The sequence below is a fragment of the Pongo pygmaeus genome, chromosome 7, assembly GCF_028885625.2.
Source record: "Pongo pygmaeus isolate AG05252 chromosome 7, NHGRI_mPonPyg2-v2.0_pri, whole genome shotgun sequence".
Lineage (NCBI taxonomy): Eukaryota > Metazoa > Chordata > Mammalia > Primates > Hominidae > Pongo > Pongo pygmaeus.
This window is the reverse complement of record NC_072380.2, coordinates 105,118,667-105,139,320: the sequence shown is the minus strand read 5'-3', so window position 1 is coordinate 105,139,320 and position 20,654 is coordinate 105,118,667. Positions and strand designations below refer to the sequence as shown.

Here is a 20,654-nt window from a genome sequence, read left to right as displayed (position 1 = left end):
GAACCAAGCAGCAGTATGCCTGGCTTTTAAAACTACAGGCTGTAAAGTCATGAAGAACTTAGTTCAAATCCTGCTCTGGTATTTCCTAACAGACTTTGGTTACGTTTCTTAATTTCTCTGAGCTTCTGAATTCTTATCTGCAACATGGAGATTAATTATTGTCCCTACTTCCTAGGCCTGTTGTGAGGATTAGTTGAGATAATGTATGTGATATAGTTAGCACAGTGTCAGGTATAGGAGGTTCTGAATGAATGACAGCTATTATTATTTTAATGGTACATAATTACACATGAACACAAGCTGTAACATTCCACAAATTGGGATCACCTGGAATGAATTAAGATATGAATGTGCTCTCGAAATGAAGAAATATAATAACTATATAAAATATTACTTGCTTACAATAAGTATTTAAATTGTAGTGAAAGAATTCACCAGAAAAAAGAGGCTGGAAAGATTTACTCAAATTTATAGGTGTGCCAAGGGTCCTGGAGAGAAGCTGAAAGACCCTTTACTGATATATATAATTTATATAATGTGAAGGCTTAAACCTATTGTAAGTAAATAATAAGTTTTGATAAATCATTTTTCTTTGATTTCTTCTTATTTTAATTTCTATTAAACCTGGTTTCATTTTTTTATTCACAGAAGTAAGCAAACATTTTCCTCTAATTCAGATTCTTTAAACAAAAGTTGCAAATGAATGTAGCCTTCATCTATTGTAAAATTAAAGGTAGGTAATTCATTATATTAACACTCTTCTCCTAGTATAACAAAAATAGAAGGATGTATTGTATCATAATTACACTTTAATAACCTTTTTCTCCACTTTAATCTCACATTAAAATAAATGAAACATTTTAAAACACTTATTTAAGCACAAAAGGAGAGAAGATGTAGAATTCCGTTTATTACCCTGAATAAACTGTGTTCCCACAATTGGAGCCATGCCAGGGGTGAATATTTTTAAATGTTTTTTCTGGAAGAGGATATTTTGAAGCCTTGAGGGTTGTGTAGGCATCTAGAAGCAACAGAACTCAACTACAACAAATGAAGCCTTTATTATGTGTGTGTGTGTGTGTGTGTGTGTTTTTGTGTAGGAGTGTAAAGCTTGTACTTTCAATTCCTGAATAGTATTTAATTGTATGAATATAAAACATTTTGTTTATTCTTTTGTTGGTTGATAGACATTTGAATTGTTTTCACTCTTTGGGTATTATGAATAATGTGATTAATGTTGCTGTGAACGTCCATGTGTAATTCTTTGTGAGGAAATGCATTTTTATTCCCCTTGGGTAAATATATTGAAGTATAACTACTAAAATATATTGAAGTATAACTACTCGTAGAGTAGGTACAGATACAACTTACTAAAAACCTCTCAAATGTTTCCTAAAGTTCTTAAATTTTCACCCTACCAGTGATGTCTGAGAATTGCAGATCTGCCGCATCCTCCTCAATATTTGGTGTTGTCAACAATTTTCGTTGTAGCCATTCTAGTGATGGGAAAGGGAATCTCTTTCTGGTTTTGGTTTGCATTTCCATCATTACTAATTGTGCTGAGAACTTTTCATGTATTAACCATTGATATATCTTCTTTTGGATGCTAATTCTTTTGTCCATTTGTAATTGATCATTTGTGGTTTGGTTAATTAAGTGCAAGAGTTCTTTACTTATATGTAAAGATTATAGACATATCATTTGGGAATACTTTCTCCCAGTCTATGTTTTGCCATTTATATTTTTATGGAGTGTTTTTAAGCTAATTTTGATGAGGTAATGTTTTCCAGTTGAATTTTAATTTTGATGAGGTCCATGTATCTATTTTTATGTTAATATGTTTTTATGTTAATTTTATGTTACTACATGTCTTTTTAAAGAAATCTTTGCCAAACATAAGGTTACTAAAGTGTTTTACAATGTTTTCTTCTAGAAGTTTTATAATTTTTGCTCTCATATTTAGGACTATGATGCATTTCAAATTAATATGTGTATATGGTGTCAAATAAGGATTGAAATTCATGTTATCCAGTTATTCCAATAACATTTGTTGAAACAATTTTCCTTTCCCCATTGCATTTAACTTACATCTTTGTCAAAAATTAACTGCCTGTGTATATTTGGGTCTGTTTAATTTATTTTGTGTCTGTCTTATGTCAATATCATATTGTCTGGATACTGTAACTATAAAAGTAACTTGGAAATCAGGCATTGTGAATCATTCAAGTTTGTTCTTTTTAAATATAGTTAGAGCTATTCTAGGTCTTTTGCTTTTTTATAACAATTTTAAAATTAATTTATCAATTTCTTTAAAAACATGCCTGTTGGGATTGTACTGCATCTACGGATTAATTCAGGAAGAATCGATGTGTTAACATTATTGAATCTTCTACTCTTTGAACATGGCATTATTGCATTTATATAGGCCTCCTTTAATTTCTCTCTGTTTTTTATTTTAGAGGTCTTTCATATCTTTTGTTAATTTTATTTTTAAATACTTTGTGGTTTTGATGTTATAAGTAACATTGCTTTGGAAATTTTATTATCCAATTATGCTTTTCTAATAATGTGTAGAAATAAAAGTGATTTTTAAATATTGATTTTTAATTTTGTCACATTGTGAAGTTCATAGATTAGTTCTCCTTAGTAGTTGTGTTGAGGATTCCTTAGGATACTCTGTATTGTCTGTGAATAGAAGCAATTTACTTCTTCCTTTTCATTCTTTATGCATATTAATTCTTCTTCTTGCCTTATTGCACCCTCTAGGACATCACTGGTGAAAGCAGGCCATGCCAATCCAATCCTCAAAACCCTTGAATGAACCTTTATAAAACTTAGAAAATAATCCAAAGTCCTTGCCTTAGCCCAGCAGATCTGGTCCTAGCTCCCCTTTTCTGTCTGATACCACCAGTGGTACCGTCTAGTGAGTCTGGCCTTTCAGATTCAGAAGGAGCCACACTTCCTGCTGCTGCAGGGCCTTTTCTTAGGTTTTTGTCTGTGCCACCAACTCTTGGGCTGCTTGGCACTCCCTCCTTTCTTCTGAGATGCCCAGAGCTATTTCCCTGACCACCCTATCTAAAGCAGAGAGGCTATAGTTTCTGCAGAACATGTGTCTCGATTTGTAAGTATACATTTACTTTCTTGTATAACTGGTACAATGAACCTGCAGAAAGCATCTTGTTTCCACTGTCCCTTTGATTTGCTAATTTTTTCTTGCTTCTGGACAAAAAATTTGACAGAATCCATATCTCTTAAATGATAAAAAGGACCTGTGATGATCATGTTGAGGCACAAAACACAGACTCAACTTGGTACCGTCAGCTCTCCTTACACACAGCCCTCATGCCTCTCCTTCCCCTACCTGCTGTGGCTCCTGACCCCAACAGAAATAAGGCTGATGATTGTGCTGGGAAGGGAGGAAGGATGAAAGACAAGGCAGCAGTGTAGGCTTCATTGGCTGGTACTGGGATAAGAGAACTTCATGGCTTCTGGGCCTGCAAGAGGCTTAAAGCGGACTCTTTCTTGGGCTATTTATTTTTTTATTTTTTTATTTTTCAGGGTCTTCCTCTAGGAACATTCCCCGAAAAGTCAGGATTAGGGTGAGGAAAGTGAGGCAGGGATATGTAAGTCCAGGGTTGAGAACTGTCTTAAAGAAATAATATTTTGTTCATCGTAAATTCTTTGGCATTAATTCTGACTTTTTTTTAAATAGTGCATAAAATTTTACTATCTTGGTTACTGAATTTTTGCTTTTTGGTGCTGCTTAAATTTTGTGCCTGAGGTGAGTATTTTATTCACATCACCAATCACAAACTTGTACTTCCTGTGACATAGGAAATTCATTTTTCTTTTGCTAGTCACACATACTTTAGCTCCTCCTACTTTTTCTACAGCACATAAAATATACCTTTGGGTTCCTGTCAGCCTCCTAGATTGTCCTTTAAGGTAGAATTTAAAACAGCTCCAGGCCAGCTCTCCCACCTTCCGTGTTCATCTGGTGCACTGCAGTCTCAGTTTCCTTTGCTGGACAAATTCTGGAAGAACAGACCAATCCAAATACAGAATCAACTCTTCTTTATTTTGTTATAGAAACAGCTGGCTGGCCTGTTTCTGCAATTTGGTTTTCTAGGTTGTAGTTAGACATCAGCTCATTGTGTCTGAAGAACTAAGATAAGGGGCAGCCACACTCAAATGCTCACTTTTTTTTTTTTTTTTGGTCTGGGGGACTCATTGCATAACATTATTTAAAGGAACCCTTCCAACAACACTTTTTCCAATATCCAACACCATAGTTTTCACTGTGGATGAATGGTTTTAAGGGCGAGGAAACCGGCTGAATTGCTTATGTTTTTATTAAGAGATGCTTTATTCATTAGTCATCAGGAAAATGAAAATCAAAACAACAATTACATGCATTTTAAACTCATAAGATTGGCAGAATTTAAGTCTTGCAATATGAAGTGTGGGCACAAATTAATATAACTTCTGTGTTGTTGGTGGAAGTATAAGTTGGTACAAGCATTTTGGAGAATGATTTGGCAATATGTAGTAAATTAGAAGATGTTCATGCTGTCATGCCAAGCAATTCCATTCTTGTGGATGTGTCTTAGAAAACTCCTTGTGTATGTGCACTTGTATATTTGCACAGAGAAACAAGTATAACAATGGTATAAGAATATTATTTGTAACATCATTTGTTATAGGAAGAAATTAGAAAAAATATTGTCCATTAACAGAATGGCTAAATTAATCATAGCCTAGACATCATGTAATTCTGAGGCTGGCGTGTGGTATGAGCTCAATAAATTTTAGTCTTATACTCTCCACTTAGCATCAAAATATGGCTAAATCATTTATTAATTCCGCTTGTGATCTAATACAGCCTGTGAAATGCAGCATTTAATATACTTTGGTACTGTAGTTAAAATTCCAGTGTGATACCCAGTTTTTCTGCCTCTCCATTGAACCATAAACTTCATGAAGGCAGAGATCATTTCTGTTTTGATCACTCTTCTATCTCTTGCACCCAGCACATTGCCTGGAAAATTTCAGAGGCTTCATAAAATTTTGTTGATGGAACAATTGAGTAAATGTATGAACTCTTTTTCCGTAACTATTGTAAAGCATATCCAAAAATAACAAGCTATTTAATATATTTTATTATTTTGTAACAACACACATTCTTACTTTGTAATACTAATGAAGAGTTAGGAATACAGAGTGGATCATAAAAGACATTGGGAAAAAGTAAGATGCATGTGATTCAGCAAACATCAGTAAGAAACATTCAATGAAGTGAAGTCTTGCTTATATTCTCCAAGTCAGAACATGAAACGCTTTAGAAAATAGCATGGAAGTGGCTAGTGGCAGGTTTTCACTATATTCTGTAATAGCCTCTGCACCTCTCTATCCTCAAACGATAAACCTTATTCTCTGTGGATTTACCTGGATGAAAACCAATCAGGCAACTGTACAAATACTACAAACACCTGCACATCAGAAGAATTTAACAGTGCCAGCACCAAATAGTTCTTTTAGTTTATCTCAAAGAATGTTCCCAGCTAATCCTCTCTTGGGGACATAGATAAACACTCTGAAGCTAATACAGTCTTAACATAAATTAAAAATAATGCAGAAAAGACATTTTAGAGAATACAGTATTTTGTTACCTTTGGATTTCTATTCCCATTTTGTGAGTCCCATTGTTGAAAAGAAAACATTTTCATATTATTGTTCTGAAGAGGCCAGTAACCTCAGCACTACACACTGTAGTAGATTTTTTCCATTTTCCTCCCTTGGTAACAACTTAGAAAACCCAGATGCTAAGCTATGGAAGAGATTCCCACAAAGCACCTGGCTTCTTGGCAGATACCTCAGGTAGCTGGGCTGGTAGCTGCTTTTCCATCTGAATTTTTAAAAGTTGGTTTTAGATCCAAGATTTACTTCTAAATTTAAAATATCTAGATTCTTGTCATATTGTCATTTTAAAAAATTGAAATTGTAGTGAAATGTTATCCGAGTAAAAGTTATATGTAAAAGTATATATTATATGATTGTATAATACATCATATAAACTATGATATATAGTACAAATAATATATTATTTGCCTTTTAATATATTTTTCCTGGGTTTACTTGCATTATAACTATAAAAATAATTCCAGGGTTATATTTTCAATAAATATTTTTCTTCTTATAATAATCTAAAATAGCCATTTTCTCTAACATCGCTTCTAAAAATACTAATTTAATCAATCAAGCATCTAAGTAAGAGACAGCTCATTTCAGAATATATCCTAATTAATTACTGATTACTTATATCCTGCCTAATCTAGAAATGATTTGAAATAATATGATACAATTTACAAGTTCTCTTTTTGTGTATCTCTCCCAATGTAAGAACAGATTTTTACTTATCTTTTCTATGATTTCCAGTTTTTTTCTGTTCATTTCTAAAATTCTGCACAATGTTATTTGAAAGGCTTTTTGTTAGTAACTCCATTTATCTCCAAAATGTCTTGACATTTTTAGTGACTCTTTTTACTATAACTCTGACAATGTTTTCTTTTTATCTCTATATCTAAATTTTTTTCTATTATTTTTTCATTTGTTATTTTGTTTGAAATTTGTTTTTCTTTTTCTTTGTCCTTACTACAGTTTAGTAATACTACCTTCTAAAGCCACGCTTAACTTTCTAATGAGTGTTTAGGTTTATGTTTTACATAAATAAAGCCATGTAATGTAAATTTCATAGATTTTTTTCCCAGAGCCTAAATGGTGTATTTCTAGCACATTTCCATTGTCCTGTATTTCAGATAGTCTCACTCCAGAGCATCTCAATAACATAAACATATTTGGTTAGATGCAATAAAGATTTGCTGTCTAACTGCATCCAATTGGAATCTTATACTCTGTAAAGTAAGAAGAAATTAATTTGAATGGTTATGTAACTTCACTACTGAGTTTGTCTCTTCCATTTATTGTATGTTAGCAATTGAATGTTTGCCACTGCTTCTTACCATTAAACATCAACACATAACTGTTATTATTTTTTAAATGAGGCAATATGGTGATTTAAAAAATCCCTCTTATCTTCTGGGCAATAAAGAAGTAAGATAAGAATATTCCCCAAAGTGATCAAGTTGCATCTGGAAATAGACCATCCCAAGAGTAGAAAAAGTAGGAAGAAGCACTAACAGGGCAAACAGTGCAAATACCAAAAGATTGGGCTCACTTTGTGTCTAAGAACTTTCCAGAATAAACAACCTAGCTTGTGTAACCACTACCCACACCAACCTTAGCCCTTCTTCGTGGTGTAGAGCACTCAAAATGCCTCAAACAAGCACAAAATGTTATTGGATTGATTTAGAGCACTCAAAATGCCTCAAACAAGCACAAAATGTTATTGGATTGATTTGTCGCTGTTATCCAATGCTCATAAAATGTATTTTAAATATCTAATCTTTAACTTGACATTATTTTGTTTTTTAAAAACACATTCTGAAGCTCGGAACACTGAAGGATGACTACAGTTGTGAAGTTTCACCTTGGGCAATATAAACGACGTCATTTGGTATCTTTGACTCTGATTGAACTATGTGGCCTTTCTTGTCTGCTTTCCTCAAACACACTTTAGCTTTTTTCCAGTCACATAATAACTTTGCGTAGCTTGTAAGCTAAGAAGTCAATCCAAGGTTAAGCTGTTGCTTGACAGAGAAGAAATAAGTAATTCAATATGAATGTTGTGTGTGACAAGGGCATGTGATTTCAGCAAAAGTGATTGGGATATGTGATATAGATCGATTCTTATTCCAGAATCTTTGAGAGTCCTAAGACTAACTGAAGCAGATCCTGAGAGGGAGCTGTCTGTAAGACTGCTTTTTGGTTTTGGAGATCAATGTCTATGCTGGTGGTATGGCTTGCTATAATCAGGCATGTGAGCACCCATATTGACTCTTTTTATTGTTGCTGTTTGTTTGTTTTTTGAGATGGGGTCTTGCTCTGTCACCCAGGCTGCAGTGCAGTAGCACGATCCAGGCTCACTACAACCTCCACCTCCTGGGTTCAAGCGACTCTTCTGCCTCAGTCTCCCATGTTGAAGTGACTCTCCTGCCTCAGCCTCCCAGGTAGCTGGGATTACAGGCATCTGCCACCACTCCCGGCTAATTTTTTTTTTTTTTTTTTGGTATTTTTAGAGACGGCATTTCACCATGTTGGCCAGGATGGTCTGGAACTCCCAACCTCAAGTGATCCACCCCACCTCGGCTTCCCAAAGTGCTGGGACTACAGGCATGAGCCACCACACCTGGCCCCTTATTGACTCTTCAAGCATTTAAGTTGTCTTAGAGAATCACAAAGACAGGAGAACTTTGAAGAAAAGTTAAATGATGAAGTATAGATAAACAAATCTACACTTTGAGAAGATCTATAAATTTGCTACCCTTTCTAAGATCTTCCTGAGCTAGTTGTGTTCTGTAGGTCTATAGATGCATAATTTGATCAAGTCCCACTTATTTAGAGAGGGCAATGGTGCTATGGAAATTAAGTACGTTTTTTATATTTGTGTCACAAATATTTTGTGAATATAGGCATGCATGGCTCCGTCAGTAAAAACGTTTAAAAGAAAATGAGAAGCTATGCTGCAATAATTCAACTTGAAAGGGAACCATGTCTTATCTGTCCCTAATCAGCAGCTAACATTCACAGAAACCCGAATCCTGAAGTAGAACTCATCATTTTCCTGAGACCTCTTTCCACATTTATTTGATCTTTTCTCTTCTTTTCGAATTCCTTCATTTCCTTCCCTAGAATTTATTTCTGTCTCTTCATTATATTTCTATGATCTTCCACTTTCCTTTTTTTCCTCATTGTTTGCCTTCCTTAAACTCAATAGGGAACTCTCATGTGTTCCTATGTGTTTTATTTTTGTTACAGTAATGATGAAAATGATTCTTAGTTCACTTAAATCTAAGTAATATTATAATTCCTTTTGAATTATTTATATAATTTTAGTAAGAATTCCAATTAATTTTAAACAATTTAATGATTAAGATATATTTCCTTTGCATCCAATATTCTTCATAATGCTTGCCATTTCTCTAACCATTGCTGCCAGATTTTTAACTATACATTTTTTACAACTTAATCAACATAATTTCACATACCATAAAATTCCCCTGTTCAAAATGTACAGCTCAGTGACTTTTAGTATATTCACAGGGTTGCACAAACACCACCACAATCTAATTTAGAACATCTCAAACTCCCCCAAAGAAACACACGTGCATTAGCAGTCATCCTCCATCCCTACATCATCCTAGCCTCAGGGAACTCCCAGTCCTTTTATCTCTGTAGTTTAGCCAGAGATTTGGATATTTCTTAGGAATAGAATCATACAACACATGGTATTTTGTGGCTGGTTTACTTAACATAATGTTTTCACGGTTTATCTTCGTTGTAGCGTGTATTAATACTTCATGCCTTTTTATAATATAATAATAATTTTACATTAATAATATACAAATAACTTTATAATGTTGTTATACATCAATTCTGTCTCAGTCACATAATAAGGTTCAAAATGATTTAAGGAATATCTTCACTTTTAGTGATGAAACAAAGTATATGAATGTGTATCTCCTAATTCTAATGAATAATTATCTTATTATCTCAACGGGTAATTAAAGAAGGAGAATAGATGTGTTCCCTTCTGCCGAAACCAGCTTTCTACTTTTTGTCCACTGAGTTTCCTCACCTAATATTCTTCTCAAACTTATTGTTTTAGTAAAACATCCCAGATCAGACATACATTTGTGAGTAGAATAGCTGATATCCTTTTTTAAAAACTTCTTCTGTTTATAACACAAATTTCTCTGTGTTGGGAAGAAATGGAAACATATATCTGGTCTATTTCTGTCAGGATGAATTAGACAGCAGAGCTATTTCAACTATTAATTTGTTGTAGCACATAATTCAAATATCAGTTGATTAAATCCAGCATTCAGTTACTCAATGAGCATTTATCAATCCTGATGCTCTCATGGAATCAGTTTTGTATGAAATTAACTTTGTGTTGGATGATAAAATTCAAGCTTAAAAATAAACCATAACAAAGACTCGTTATAAAATACCAGATGCTCTTTTCAATTTTTGGTTCTGAAATGGATACGTGTCAGCCAAGGCCAAGAGAAATTTTCTCCAGCTATATCAAATTTGTCCAGCTGCAACCCAGTAGATGCTTTTTTTTCATAAGGTTTTTCTATTTGGATACAATAGTTTTTTTTTTTTTGGTTTGTCCCTACAGTCTGAAGTTAGGAAGAAGAATCAGACTTGCCATCTTTCTCAGGTTTAATGAGTTTGCAAGTGTACAGGAACAATTAGCATGTTGATGGCAACACCAGATCAGGAACCAAGAACAGCATCTAAAAATAGAGAAAACTAAAAATGTTTTCAATATGGTGGAAGATTGATTACATTAATGGCCAAATCTCCCATGTTGCCTGTAGCTACACCCATTACTGTATAACTGGAATGTCTCCTCACTTCTGGCTCAGAGTTTGATCATATGACTTACTTTGGACAAGGGGATGATAGAAGATGTGATCTAAGCAGAGTACTTCTGCTGGCACTCTTCCCTCTGACATCACCATGAGAACGTGGCCACATGACCAGGTGGTCTGCTGGAGAATGAGACATGAGAAAAAGCTACAATCTACCTAGCTATGATGGAACATGACACTCACTATTAGAAACGTGGGCAAGCTCATCCAGTAGCAGAGGTTCCCAGCCAAGTCCAGCCTAAATTTCTGACCCACAGACTCATGAACTTAATACACATTCATTAGTTTGCTAATAAGTTCTTGTGGTCCTTCATAATGTAGCATTATCATAGTAATCGATAATTGATACATATATGGATTCTCAAAAAATCATCACACTTATTGTTAATGCTATCAGAATACCTTCTAGTCTATGTAGTAAGGCAGGTAGAATTTAGAAATATTTCATATGCAATAATGTCAAATTTGTCTGTTATCATGGTAAATAACATGTTGAATTTTGGATGAGGATTTCTTCAGATGATTGAAACTTAGCACGTAAACACATTAATTAGCTTAAATGTTTAAAAACGAACCTTTGTGTAAGAGTTGGGATACTAATCTAAATTTTGTTAAAGAAAGTACTTAAAAATAAGTGTTTATGGTTCTGTTTATTATAAAAATAAAATATTATCATTATGGAAAATTTGAAACACAGACAGAAAAATAAAAGGAAGACAATCATCTATCATTCCAACATTCAAAGATGATTGACGGCTGCTAATATTTTACATATTTTAATGCATTTCTTTCTAGTCTATTTCTTTGCATGTAACTTATTTTACATAGCTATGAATATATTGTTTGCACAGTTTTGTATAAGTATTTTTAAGTTATTATAAGTTATTAATAAATATTATCATAATGGCTGTTTATCACAGCTTGTAGGTAGACTTACCATAATTTCTACAAGTATTCAATTTTCATTGGATATTTAGTTTCATGCTTCATTTTATTTTATTGCTAGTATGAGTAATATATTGGTAAACATTAAGGTACACTGGTCCTTTTTTTTTTGTATAAGAATTACTTATTTTAATATAGAGTCCAAAAAGTGAAATTATAGAGTCAAAAGGTATAATATTTTAAGGCTCCAGGTATATTCCAGAATTATTTTTCTAAAGGTTTATACAAGGTTACAACACAGTGAATACAAAATAGTGAATACAATTCACTAGCAATGTATACTTTGGAAGCCAAGTTATTTGAGCATGAATTAACCTTTACTTGATGACTCATGGCCATTGTTATGAATATTCATTATTGCATAGTATCCAGGGATGATTTCAGGAGCTATTGAGGACTATAAGGCTGTTTTCTCTAATATGTCTCTACCATCATAGTTTTAGTTGGTTTTAGTTTCTTCTTTATTGTTTTCTGTCTTTTTTTTTAATTTCTATGCCTGAAATCCAAATGATAATATCCAGTTTGGGGAAGGTAGTTCTTAGGACAATGGTAATTCACATATAGTGTTGATAGGAATATAAACTGATATATTTTAAGAAGTATTATTTGAACCAGTAATCCACTTTCTGAAGTATTTTATACTAAGGATTTATAATAATGCATTACACTAAGAAAATAATATGGGTACTGAGGGAAAATTCATCAACAATGATGTTGATTAAATAATTTTAATACTAAAAATTCTAAAAAGCTAGGTCAAATGAACAATGATATATGTTTATGGTAGAATATTACAGATATTAAAAACCATGTAAAAGAAAATGTAATAACATGGGGAAAATTAAGATGCATTAATGACAAAGAGATTTTATAAAAGGTGATCTGTACTACATATATGTACGTATACAACATAGTACCAATGTTATTTTTAAAAATACTATAAACAGTATTCCAAAATTATGCTACAGAGCTATAGTAACAAAAACAGCATTGTACTGGTATAAAAACAGACACATAGACCAATGGAACAGAATAGTGGAACTCAGAAACAAATCCACACATCTATGGTGAACTCATTTTCAACAAAGATGCCAATTGTATGTTCTTGGCATCTTTGTTGAAAATGAATTTGCTGAGGCGAAATACCATATATGTATATATTATTGCTTATTTGGACTAGCTTTGAGAGAAAAGGTCTCTTCAATAAATGGTGCTAGGAAAACTGAATATCCATATGCAGAAGAATGAAACTAGACCCCTATATGTTGCCATATACAAAAATCAAATCAAAATGGATTAAAGACTTAAATCTAAGTCTTCAAACTATGAAAATGATGCAAAAAAAACATTGGGGAAGCTCTCCAGGACATTGATCTGGGCAAAGATTTCTTGAATAATATCCCACAAGCACAGGCAACCAATGCAGAAACGGACAAATGGGATCATATCAAGTTAAAAAGCTTCTGCACAGCAAAGGAAACAATCAACCAAGTTGAAGAGACAACCCACAGAATGGGAGAAAGTATATGCAAACTAACCATATGACAAGAGATTAATAACTAGAATATATAAGGAGCTCAAACAACTCCAAAGGAAAAATCTAATAAACCGATTAAAATGGACAAAAGACCTGACTAGACATTTCTCAAAAGAAGACATACAAATGGCAAGCAGGCATATGAAGAGATGCTTAACATCACTGATCATCAGAAAAATGTAAATCAAAATTACAATGACGTATTATCTAAGCCCAGTTAAAATGGCTTTTATCCAAAAGACAGGCAATAACACATTTTGGTGAGGATGTGGAGAAAGGGAACCCTTGTACATTGTTGGTGGAAATGAAAATTAGTACAACCACTGTGAAGAACAGTTTGGAGCAGTTTCCTCCATAAACCAAAAATAGAGCTACTACACAACCCAGCAATCCCACTACTGGGTATGTACCCAAAAGAAAGGAAATCAGAATATCAAAGAGATCTCTGCACTCCCATGTTTGTTGCCACACTGTTCACAATACCAAGATTTGGAAGCAACCTGAGTGTCCATCAATAGACGAATGGATAAAGAAAATGTGGTACTTATACACAATGGGGTACTATTCAGCCATAAAAAAGAATGAGATTCTGTCATTTGCAACAATATGATGAAACTGGAGATCATTATGTTAAGTGAAATAAGGCAGGCACAGAGAGACAAACTTCACATGTTCTCACTTGTTTGTGGGACCTAAGAATCAAGTCAATTGCACTCATAGAGGTAGAGAGTAGAAGGACGGTTATGAGGCTGGGAAGGGTACTGGGAGTTTAGGGTAGCATATGGATGGTTAATGGGTACCAAAAAAAATAGCAAGAATGAATAAGACCTAGAATTTGATAGCACAATAGGGTGACTATAGTTGATAAAAATTTAATTGTACATTGAAAAAATAACTAAAGAGTATAATTGGATTGTTTGTAGCAAATGGGTAAATGCTTGAGGGGATGGATACCCCATTTTCCATGATGTGTCTATTATGCATTGCATGTCTGTATCAAAATATCTCATGTACCCCATAAATATATACATATATACACCTATTATATACCCATAAAAATAAAAATTAATATAAAACAAAGAAAACAGTATTCTGTGTGACAGGATTGGGGATTATTTGTGAAATCTTTGTTGTTCTTTCTAAGCTTTCTACTTGCATAATCTAAAGAATAAATGGGTGTTGAATGAGGGTTTAAGGTACTCACCCTTGAGTAAAGTGCATGAGTTCTAGTGTGTGAATTTTATGCCATATTTTTAGGCTGCTCAGATGTTTCTTTATTTCCCTTCCCAATCCTAACCACGTATTCGGGTTGACAAATGAATTACCATGAAATAGCTCTCCTATCACTCCTGGGTGATCGTACATTGAGTAGCTCTCTTGATGGTTTCAATTGCTCCCCTATATTTCAATAGATGTGCCAATTATAACATATACCCCATTACTACTCATCATTCAATCAGTTGAATATTTGAGATATACAATTTATTAAGTGTTCCAGACCTAATGCCCTTTGGGACCAAGGAGGTTATATAAAATAAAAGTAAAGCAGATTAGCCACTGGCTGAGTAGAAAGAAAACAGTTACCACTTACTATTGGCTGATTATTGGCAGAAGCAACATGGGCCTTGTGATGCCAGCTCTGATGATTTTTCAAGTGAAGCTAGAAATCCAATGTTTAAAGCTATCATTCTATTTTTATATCTTAGCTATTAATTCAAAGTGTACAGGCCACAGAAACATAAATGCAAGTTGCATGAGTCCTGTGAGCATCCAGTTTGTGATTTCTGATGTTTAGACATGTCAACACGTCAAATCTGAGGCACATACAGGCAAAGAATTCTAATATAAAGACAAATAGTTTTGCAGCAAATAATCAATTCACTTATTAAACAGACATCTAAGCATAATGTGACTGCAAGACTGTCAAGGTGGCTGAGATGACAAACCAGTATGCCAAAATTTTTCAGTTTTATACCCAGGATCTTTAAGTGAATAGTTTTAGTTTTCTTATATATGTCCTTTGCATAGAAATAATGTCAAAAATTATAAACCTCAATGTGTACAATTCTCTATTATCAAAATAAAAGGGTATTCCAAAGGACCTAGAGAAAGGAAATATGGTAACCTGAGCAAAGGGTGGCCTGATTTAGGGTTACTAGATGTGGGGCTATATCTAGTGTGAGTCTGTGTTCTGGGGCAGGGATATTTTTTCCTAGTGATCTCTAAGGTTGAGATCAATTGTGACAGGGACACACAAACTGCTTAGAAAGCAAGCAGTTCAGACTTGGGCACTCATTATTTAATTTTTTTTCTTTTTTTTGTTTATGCTTTAAGTTTTTGGGTACATGTGCACAATGTGCAGGTTAGTTACATATGTATACATGTGCCATGTTGGTGTGCTGCACCCATTAACTCGTCATTTAACATTAGGTATATCTCCTGGAAACCATCATTCTCAGCAAACTATCGCAAGGACAAAAAGCCAAACACCGCATATTCTCACTCATAGGTGGGGAATGAACAATGAGAACACATGGACACAGGAAGGGGAACATCACACACGGGGGCCTGTTGTGGGGTGGGGGGAGGGGGGAAGGATAGCATTAGGGCACTCATTATTTAATAGGAGTTGTCTAATAATGAAGGGTGACCAGTACCTGGGGACTTTGAGACTTTGGAGAAATTACTTATACCTCCTTTTCTTGGGAGAGAGAAACCGTTGATTCTGTGGACAGCTGAATCTGGGTGTAGACCCTACCATGGGGAGAATAGTGGGGACTAATCCCATTTAGAGTCCTCCTAAAAGAGGGGAGCTTGATCCCATGATTCAGGAAGCTCAGCCTGAGCTTTCAGGGTCACTTGGGAACAATTCTCACTGCACCACAATCAAAGACCTTCTGGCAGATGGAGTGGGGCTAGAATCTGTTGCAATTTAGGGAAAATGAAATTCAGTTAAGGAAAACTATCACTGAGGGTGGGTAGCATGTCAAGCAATTTTAGCTGGCCCTCATATTTGTTGCTGGAAAGGGTCCACAGACTATAGTTTGAGAAACATTGCTGTGTGTGTGTGTGTGTGTGTATAATATACATAAACATTCAATAGAGTCATATATTCAATACATTCAAACATCTATATCTAGCTATCCATATTTGGAAATATCTATCTGTGACTCACTGTATTTTCCAAAGAGGTCCAAAATAATGCCGTGTGCTATTCTTGAACCTTGACACTTTCTTAGGAAAAGGTACAGTTTAATTCCTTTCTTTAATCTGAGGGGGACAGTGACTTTATCGTAATCAATGGAATGTGGTGGAAGTAATGCTATATGACTTCTGATGCTTGATAATTGTGATGGTTAATACTGAGTGTCAACTTGACTGGATGGAAAGATAAAAAGTATTGATCCTGGGTGTGTCTGTGAGGGTGTTACTAAAGGAGAGTAACATTTGAGTCAGTGGGGTGGGAAAGACAGACCCACCCATAATCTGGGTGGGCTGTATATATATATATATAGCATTAGTTCTGTCTCTCTAGAGAACCCTGACTAATACAGACTTTGATACCAGGAGTGGTGCTAGAGGAACAGAATATGAAGGATGGAGTTCTTTCATTGGTTTTGGGTTTCTGGAGTTGGCTGCTTAATATGATTAGACCCCAAAATGCTAAGGACCCTACTTCTAATAGTATGGAGAACACTGATGGTCCTTGGTGTGAACTGTTTCGAGAGTTATGCAAAATAAATGCATTTGACATTCCTGATTCATTGCTTATGAGAGGCAAAGAGTTTAGTGACTCTATACATAATACCATTGACCATATGTGGAGAACCAAGGAACATAATGAAGCTGGTTGCTTGCTCCTAAGTTCAGTGGACACAATGATGAAAGAAAATGATGAACTCAGGGATTCTGTCTTCCAGCTTCAGAAGCTTCAAATCTGCTAAGATTGGCCTCAGTGATAGCCTTATCTCCTGTAGAGAAAGAGCTGAAATTGTGGAAAAACAGACACAAGCTCTTATCGTGTGAGTGGCTGACCTGCAACAAAAGGTGCATGCACAGCCTCTCCAGGTGTCTACTGTTAAAGTTAGGTCATTGATTGGAAAAGAATGATACTCTGCAACTTGGAATAGGGACATGTGGGAGGACCCTGATGAAGCTAGGGACACTAAGTTTGTAAACTCTGATGAAACCTTTTTGCCAGAAAAAACAGCTTCACCATCCTCAGTAGTGGCAACATCCTCTCCCTGACCCATGCTGCCATCAGCTTTTCCACCTTTGTCTGAGGAGATAAACCCTGCATTGCCTGAGGCAACAGTGATGGCTTCCTCTGAGGCAATTGTCCCACAAAATAATGTTGATGCTCCTCAGGAGCCACCCCCGACACCCTTGTTTGCTTCTAGACCTATAACTAGACTACAATTCCAGCAGGCCCCTAGGAGGTGAGGTTGAGAGTGTGACCCATGAGGAGGTGTGCTACCCCCCCCCAAAAAAAAAACTGCTTGAGTTTTCTAATTTACATAAACAGAAATCTGGAGAACAGGCATGGGAATGTATATTAAGGGTGTGGGATAATAGTGTAAAAAATATGGAGTTGGATCAGGCTGAATTTATTGACTTGGGCCCACTAAGTAGGGACTCTCCATTTAATATTGCAGCTCAGGGAGTTCAAAAAGGTTTAATAGTTTATTTGCTAATAGTTTATTTGCTTTGTTAGCTGAAATATGGATTAGAAGATAGTCCACTGTAAGTAAGCTGGAAATGGCTGATCTACCTTGGTTTAATGTAGAGGAAGGGATCCAAAGGCTTAGGGAGATTGGGATGGTGGAGTGGATTAGTCACTTTAGATCTACTTATCCCAGCTGGGAGGGTCCAGAAGATATACCCTTGATCAATGCCTTGCAAAATAGATTTGTGAGAGCAGCACCTACATCTTCGAAGAGCCCCATAATTGCTCTTCTCTGTATTTCAGATCTAACAGTGGGAACCGCAGTCACCCAACTACAAAATTTAAATACGGTGGGAATAATTGGATCCTGAGGTGACAGGGGCCAAGTGGCGGCACTCAACCGTCAAAAGCAAGGTGGACGTAGCTACTATAAAGGACAGCAGAGGCAAAGCAACAATCAGAATAGTCTGACTCATGTAGAGCTCTGGCATTAGCTAATTAATCATGGTGTTCCTAGAACTGAAATTGTTAGGAAACCTACTGATTCCCACTTAATTTATAAAAGCAGAAAACTTCTAGGTCGAATGGACAAAAGACTAATTTGAGCTTTAAAAACAGAGAATCACGGCCCCTCAATCAATGTCCAGAGTTGAGCCAGTTTGCAGACCCAGAACCCCTTGAGTGAAGGGAGGCCGGGTCCCCTTGAGGAAGGACCCCACTACACTACCAACAATTTATGCAGTGAATCCTTCTCCCATCCTTACCCAAGAAGACCTCTGGCCTTTTACCAGGGTAATCGTGCATTGGGGAAAGGGAAATGATTAGACATTTTGGGGACTACTGGACACTGGCTCTGAGCAGATATTGATTCCAAGGGAGCCAAAATGTCATTTTGTTCCTCCAGTTAAAGTAGGGGCTTATGGAGGTCAGGTAATTAATGGAGTGTTTAGCTCAGGTCCAACTTACAGTGGGTCCAGTGGGTCCCTGGACTCATCCTATGGTCATTTCCCCAGTATCAGAATGCATAATTGGCATAGACATACTTAGCAGCTGGCAGAACCCCCACACTGGCTCCCTGACTGGTAGGGTGAGGACTATTATGGTGGGAAGGCCAAATGGAAGCCATTAGAGCTTCCTCTACCTAGAAAAATAGTAAATGAAAAACAGTATCACACCCCTGGAGGGACTTTAGAGATTAGTGCCACCATCAAAAACTTGAAAGACACAGGGGTAGTGATTCCAACCATATCCAGTTCAACCCTCCCATTTGGCCTGTGCAGAAGACAGATGGATCTTGGAGAATGACAGTGGATTATTGTAAGCTTAACCAAGTGGTGACTCCAATTGCAGCTGCTGTACCAGGTGTGGTTTCATTGCTTGAGCACATTAACACATCTCCTGGTACCTGGTGTATAGCCATGGACATGGTAAATGTCTTTTTCTTCATTCCTGTTCATAAGGCCCACCAGAAGCAATTTGCCTTCAGCTGAAAAGGCCACCAATATACCTTTACTGTCCTACCTCAGGGACATATAAACTCTCCAGCTTTATGTAATAATCTTATTTGGAAATACCTTGATAGCTTTTCACTTCCTCAAAATATCACACTGGTCCATTATATTGATGACATTATACTGATCGGTTCCAATGATCAAGAAGTAGCAAACACAGTGGACTTAATGGTGAGACATTTACATGCCAGAGGATGGGAAATAGATCAGACTAAAATTCAGGGACTTCTACCTCAGTAAAATTTCTAGGGGTCCAGTGGTGTGGGGCCTGTCAAACTATTCCTTCTAAGGTGAGAGATGTGTTGCTGCATTTGGCCCCTCATACAAGCAAGAAAGAGGCACAACGCCTAGTGGGCCTATTTAGATTTTAGTGGTAACACATTCCTCATTTGGGTGTGTTACTCCAGCCCATTTATCAAGTGACCTGAAAGGCTGCCTGTTTTGAGTGGGGTCCAGAACAGGAAAAGGCTCTGCAACAGCTCCAGGCTGCTGTGCAAGCTGCTCTGCCACTTACTTGGGCCATATGACCCAACATATCCAATGGTCCTTGAGGTGTCATTGGCAAACAGGATGCTGTTTGGAGCCTTTGGCAGGTCCCCAAGGGTGAATCACAGCAGAGGCCTCCAGGATTTTGGAGCAAGGCCCTGCTGTCTTCTGCAGATAACTACTCTCCTTTTGAGACAGCTCTTGGCCTGTTACTGGGCTTTAGTGGAAACTGAATGTTTGACTATGGGCCATCAAGTCACCATGCAACCTGAACTGCCTATCGTGAACTGGGTGCTTTCTGACCCATCTAGCCATAAAGTGGGTCATGCACAGCAGCATTCTATCATCAGATGGAAGTGGTATATATGTGATACATCTCCACTCCTGCCACCCTGCCTTCTCTCCTGCAGCCAGCATGGATGGCCTCATGGGGAGTTCCCTATGATCAGTTGACAGAGGAAGAGAAGACTAGGGCCTGGTTCACAGATATGCAGGCACCACCTGAAAGTGGACAGCTGCAGCACTACAGTCCCTTTCTACGACATCCCTGAAGGACAGCAGTGAAGGGAAATCTTCCCAGTGGGCAGAACTTCTAGCAGTGCACCTGGTTGTGCACTTTGCATGGAAGGAGAAATGGCCAGATGTGCAATTATAAACTGATTTATGGGCTGTAGCCAATGGTTTGGCTGGATAGTCAGGGACTTGGAAGAAACACGATTGGAAAATTGGTGACAAAGAAGGTTACGGAAGAGTTATGTGGATGGACCTCTCCAAGTGCTAAAAAACTGAAGATGTTTGTATCCTATGTGAGTGCTCACCAACGGGTGCGGATTTTAATAATAAAGTGGATAGGATGACCCATTCTGTGGACACCATTCAGCCTCTTTCCCCAGCCACCCCTGGTGTTGTCCAATGGGCCCATGAACAAAGTGGCCATGGGGGCAGGGTTG

The 20,654-nt window shown here is 36.4% G+C and overlaps 1 long non-coding RNA gene across 1 annotated transcript in view; it reads left to right on the top strand.

Annotated features, from left to right (window-relative positions):
- Positions 1–648: 648 nt before the first annotated feature.
- The window catches only part of LOC129042680 (uncharacterized), a 74,290-nt gene continuing 54,284 nt past the window's right edge, over positions 649–20,654 (top strand). The window contains exon 1 of the long non-coding RNA XR_008504186.2: positions 649–733. This is a non-coding gene — a long non-coding RNA (uncharacterized LOC129042680). The remainder of the gene's footprint in view (positions 734–20,654) is intronic.